Source organism: Tenrec ecaudatus, chromosome 15 (genome assembly GCF_050624435.1).
Source record: "Tenrec ecaudatus isolate mTenEca1 chromosome 15, mTenEca1.hap1, whole genome shotgun sequence".
In the NCBI taxonomy this organism is placed as follows: domain Eukaryota; kingdom Metazoa; phylum Chordata; class Mammalia; order Afrosoricida; family Tenrecidae; genus Tenrec; species Tenrec ecaudatus.
The window spans coordinates 87,926,324-87,932,433 of record NC_134544.1 but is presented as its reverse complement, the minus strand read 5'-3'; the positions used below and the strand labels follow the sequence as shown (position 1 = coordinate 87,932,433).

The 6,110-nt window shown below is 43.9% G+C and overlaps 1 pseudogene; it reads right to left on the bottom strand.

Annotated features, from left to right (window-relative positions):
• Positions 1 to 446: 446 nt before the first annotated feature.
• Positions 447 to 1,696, bottom strand: LOC142427765 (heterogeneous nuclear ribonucleoprotein A/B pseudogene; annotated as a pseudogene).
• Between the last annotated feature and the right edge of the window lie 4,414 nt (positions 1,697 to 6,110).

Genomic DNA, 6,110 nt, shown 5'->3' with positions numbered 1-6,110 from the left:
ATCACACTCTTATACTTACTTAAAAATGACTTTATTGTTCATGCTTAGATCTTTGGATATTTTTAGTTGTATGCCTGTGTGTGGCGGGTGGAGGACATGATCTGATACACGGATTCATTCTTCTGCACGTGGAAATCTAATTCTTTTTTTAGGGGGGGGTTTAAATTTTTATTTCAAAAGCTTGGATAGCTTCAATATCCAGGTCGTGGCAAAATCAGGACACGTGTAAAATACCTTACAATACACTAGATTCCCAAAAAGGTACCAAAAAATACAGTAAAATTAACACTTCCGTTAACAGGAAATGTATGACACAAATAATATAAAATTAAAAGGTGAAAAAAGGTGACACTGGTTTCCTAAGATACAAGTTTACTCGTTACCCACCAGGGCCTGCAGGCCCAGGATACAGAGCAGCAGCAGGGCGCACACCCACCCCTCGGGTTTGGGGGAACCTGGTGTTAAATTAGGCCCACGATGCTGCTCGGCCTCTGATACACCACACGCTGCTAACACAACTAGCTCTGGAAATAGTAAACAGGAGAGTGATTTCCAGGGGGAAAATTTTAAATAAGATGCACATGGAACAGGCCATAGAAAGTTTGCCAAGTTAAATTTGGTACATAATTGTGTTCACTGATATCCAAACGGAGCGGCGCGGTCAGCTGTCGTGCCTGCCACGGCCTCAGTATGGCTTGTAGTTATTCTGGTGGCCACCGCGTCGCTGGCTCTTCCCGTAATTTGTACTACCCTGACTGTAGTCGTAGCCGTAGCCGTAATAGCCATAGGGCGAGTAGTCGTAGCCGCCATAGCCGGGCCCGTAGCCCTGCTGGTAGCCGTAGCCCTGGTTCCAGTAGTTGCCGTAGCCCTGATTCCAACTCTGACTCTGACCTCCACTTCCACCACCACCACCACTGCCTCGGTTCCCTCGGTTGCGGTTTCCACGGCCCCCAGAGCCGTACTGCTGCTGCTGGTAGACCTCTTTGGGCTGGGCCACCTGGATTTCACACTTGCTTCCACTGACAGTGTGAAACTTTTTCTCCAGAACCTTCTTCACAGGTTCCTCTTCTTTATAGGTGATAAAAACAAAGCCTCGTCTTTTGTTAGACTTTGGATCCATGGGAAGCTCAATGGCCTCAATCTCTCCAAATTCGCCAAAGTACTCCCTAATCTTCTCCTCAGTGGCCTCAGGATTCAGACCCCCAACGAAGATTTTCTTCACCGGATCCTTTTTCATGGCCATGGCCTTTTTAGGGTCAATAACCCGACCATCCAGCCGGTGCTCCTTCTGGTCTAGTACCTTCTCCACGCTGGTCGCATCTTTGAAGAGGATGAACCCAAACCCTCTTGACCGTCCAGTGTTAGGATCCATTTTTATTGAACAGTCAACGACCTCTCCAAATTTGGTAAAATAGTCTTTCAGATCCTTTTTGCTGGTATCCCAGCTCAAGCCACCAACAAACATTTTTCCCGCGTCCTCCTCGTTCTTGCTGGCGTTGATCTGGTCTCCCTCGGCGCCATTCTGATTGCCGGCCGGGGTGGCGGCGGTCGCCGTGGTGGCTACAGTCACAGTCGCCGTCGTGGTCGTGGTCGCGGTGCCGGACCGGGCTGGCGACTCGCCCTCTGGGGCGGCCTCGTGCCCGTTTTCCGTGGCGCCGGTCGTCTCCATTGGCTGCTCGTCACCCGTTTCCGACATAGCTAGGCCGGTGCGCTGCGGCTCAGCTTCCCTCCGGCCCGCGTAGTTCCGCCGCCTTGGAAATCTAATTCTTACAGAATCATTTATTTAATGGTTACTTCACTTAAGAGGATTTAATACTCTTTTTTAAATTAATTTTAACAATTTATTAGGGGCTCATACAATTCTTATCACAGTTCATACATATACATACATCAATTGTATAAAGCACATCTGTACAGTCTTTGCCCTAATCATTTTTTTCTCCTCTTTTCTTTTTTTACATTTTATTAGGGATTAATACTCTTATATAAAATAAGTTTACCTCAGTTGTATAAGCATATAATTTTTACTTTAAAATTTACTCCATTGGTCTATGTGGAGTCCCTCTGTGAAGGATTACACTCTATTCTGCTCACCATATAACAGGTGATTCACACTCACCCAGAGATACCTGAGAGTAAGGTCTAGTGAATCATTTCCCAAAGATGCCTGGAAAGTAAGAGGAGGAGGGACTGCATTTGTCTAAATGGTGAGATTCTGTTTTGCAGGAAACTGTGGATGATAGTGGAGTCCCCAATTGTATTCATTTGTATATCACATTTATTATGTATTTATTGCACATAGTTTTCCTGATTAATAGCCGTACAGGTAAACTGAATAAGGAGTGGTATGTATACTGAATGTTAAACATTAAACAATTTAACACTTTGTGAATGTAAAAAACTATAATATATTCTTAATTTAGGTAATTACTTGACTAAACAGCATTAATCTAAACATTCTGCACCACACTTCATCAGAGATGTTGTTGGGTGCTTTGGTGTCAGCTTTGATCATCATGGTTCTATGTACATCAGAAAAAAAACATAAACTGCCACATCTTGGACTGTCCCCACTTATTCCTAGAGAACAATTTTGTAGCCACTCTCTGTATATCTAATTAAGCATTTTCCCCTATTTTGCTGACATTCTGTCAAGCAGGATGTCCTTCTCTAGGAACTGGATTCTCTGATCGCAGGTTCAAAATATGTGAGAAGTCCCACTATTCTCAATTCTAAAGAGCATTCTGAGATGTTAGTCTGCAATTTCTTCCTCTTGTGGCAAATTTGCTATTTTTAAAATTAAAGTTTCCTTCCATTGAATGTTTGCTTCATTATGCTCCAAAGAGTAATCTCAAAAATGACACCTCCAACCAGACGGGTCATTCCAGTTCCCCTGTTTCCTATGTTAGAGATCTCTCTCTGCCTGGAACACTTGTGTCTGCATAAACCGAGACAATGAGTAGCAAGCATCACTAATGACATGTCACAAGTTCAGCCCCAGGTGTCCCCACAGTAATTATCTCAGACATAGAAAATCAGCCAGTCACTACTCACATTGCAGAGGGAGCAAAGCAGTCAGACACCTGACCCTTCAACAAGTTTTGACGAACAGATAAATGATAATAATCAGGATAATCTGTATGCCAAGAAGGAAAATTGATCATATGGGATGCCAATGAAGGGTCGGGGTCACTTTTAATATTTGGACTACTAACAGAGAATGCTAGTTTCTCCTATTAAGCCTGCAGTGAGGAGAAATTTAGAGAAAAACTATCCGGGGGATGCTGAGAGCTAAGAGAGGAAGTGCTCATTCTAACACGTCTGTGCTCAGTGGGTCCTGTGTGCCCCCTGCTGCCCATGTCTCCCCTGCAGGGGAGGTTTGTGTCTGAGCTCACACTGACATCCCCTCACTGTGCTCCTTGCACAGTAATCCATGGCCGTGTCCTGAGTGTTTATGGAGTGCAACTGCAGGAAGAACTGATTCCTAGTGTGTCTCTGGCTTTGGAAGGATGGGTTATAACTTGTACTATTCCATAGCATATCGCTCACATCCACTGCAGTCCCTTTTTTGAGGTCTGGCAGATCCAGTTCCAGCAGGAAATTCTGGTGATGGAGAAAACTGAGACAGTGCAGGTGAGGGACTGCTTCTGGGAGGGCTTCACCAGTCTTGTTCTCGACTGCTGAGGCTGCACTCCTGTAAATAAAGATAATTGGTCTCTGTCAATCACTTGCAGTTACAACCATCCCTGTAGACCCAGGTCAGATATCTGAATCTCCCACCTTAGGTAACTGTCACTTGGCACAGGAGAACACAGAGCAAAAGCATCTTTAGACCGCAGCTCTGCTTTGCCAAGAGACCTAGAGTTCTGCTGAGAACTGACAACTTTCAGTGCCCAAAAGCGAAATTTTAACTTAGTGCCTGAAAAATTATTTGCATGTGAGTTTTAAAAGTTTGGCGTTGAAAAAGTAAGACCAAAAAAATCTATCCATTTGAACTGTGGTCCTGAAGAAGACAGTTGAAAGTACCTGGGATTGCTCAAAGGACAAACTAACTTGGAGTGAAGTGAAGGGGTATGGAAAGAAGAAGGCCTTCAAGGAACTGGACTGACAGTGTCTACAACAATGGGCTGAAGCATGGGAGCAATGCTAAAGAAAGCACAGGACCGTGCTGTGCTTTGTTCTGTTGTGTACAGTTCCCTATGGGGTTGTAACCAACTGGATGGCAGGTAACAACAACAAATGGGTGATGGTTGTGGTTGAGTCATTTGGATGACAGAAAGCATACTGGCTGGGAAGTAGGTTGACCATAATGCAGAGCCATGTGTAAGCAGAATGGTCACAAATGTGATACCGTGTCTGTAAACTTTATTGTTTAGGATGTGATCCCGTGATTGCAGGAAGGTAGTGAGTCAAGTGGCAGTACAGTGGAGAGGTCTAACTAGAAGATCTTCCAGGTCAGTTAGTAACAGAGAATCTGATGGCAGGGATTCTGGCACCTGAGCTACCCAATGTAGATATCAGGAAAGGGCTGAGAAACCTGCTATCCACTGCCTGTGAGCTAGGTCACATAGCAGTAGAGAGGTTGCTAGTGCAGAGACCGAATGCAGAACTTCTGTACTGACCTGGAGTTAGACCAGTGAGCAGCAGAGAGACCCCACTGGTAGAGAACTGTCCGATGCTCTGATCAAGAATTGTATCAACAGGGAATATTTTTGTTCCAAGGTTTATCTGCTTCGAAAGCTCCCCTGGTTAGCCAACTACATACAATTTGTATCTTGTTACTTTCAAATTTTTATTTTTCTTTAAAAAAATACCTTTTTTGGGGGCTCTTACATCTCTTATCACAATCCATATGTTCCTCACATGTGTCAAGCACATTTGCACATATGCCACCATCATCATTTTCAAAGTATTCTTTTCCCACTCGAGCCCCTGATTTCAAATTAAGTTTCATCCCAATGTATAACCTGTTTTCAACCTCCAATTAACTACATACCTGTGAGTGTGGTGTGAGTCTGTGCAGCTAGTGGATGGATTTGTCAAACCCAGCTGAGCAGGGAGTGAAGCACAGAGAATTGATGGGTTTAGAAATGGTGAAGGAGTTGGAGAACGGTAGTGTATATCTGACCTCCAGCTTATAGTACTCACCTTTATGCTGATTGCAAATCTACTCCACTGTGAATTATTCAAATAATTAAACTACACCATAAACGCGTATCTCCCCACAGGTTATTAAACAATCCTTAAATTTTTTATGAGTTTTTAATTCATAAATAAATTAGCAATAACATGATGGCACTACTTTGTGACGATTCAAAAAACAAACCTTAAAATTTACAATCCAGTTTTTTATTTATATTGATCACATTTCATGTGTTAGCTAGACATGTGTTACCACCCTACCAAATTGAACATCAGAGATAATGACCAAGACTTCCTGTTTTATAGCTATGACTGTATAATGAGAAATGTAAAGTATAGTGTGTACATATATGTACATATATATGTTGAAAAAATATATGAAAGTCAGTGAAAACATCATTTAAATGATCCCAAACAATAAAATTCCAAAACTAGTTGATATTTCACAGCAGAAAAAATATATATGTATTTGAAAGTGAGTGACTAACCTCATGAACCAGAGTGGAGTGATGGATTGCTTTTATATGGCCTTTCTGTCCACTGCTTTGTCCTTCCCAACCAAAGAATAGGTAAGGCCCTGCAAATAAGGTGTATGAAATTAGAACAAGTGGGACACACTCACTCACTCACTCACTCACTCACTCACTCACTCACTCACTCACTCACTCACTCACTCACTCACTCACTCACTCTTTCCTCTTGTACAGCAAGTATCTAAGCAGGGCGCCCTCCACCAAGTCTGTGAAGGGCGGGGCCGGAAGTGCGTGTCGCCAGCATCTGGCGAGTATTTTGGCCTTTGGCGGCCGCCATAGTCACGCACAGCGTCCCCGTCGCGCCGGGAGCTGCGGCGGGAGTTTGAGGAGGATCCTGCGCACCGGCGGCGCGGTGGAGCCTTTGGGAAGTAGTGTAAGTTGTCGGGACGACGGTGAGTGAGGAGAACAAGTGCGTGTCTGCCTCTGAAACAGGGC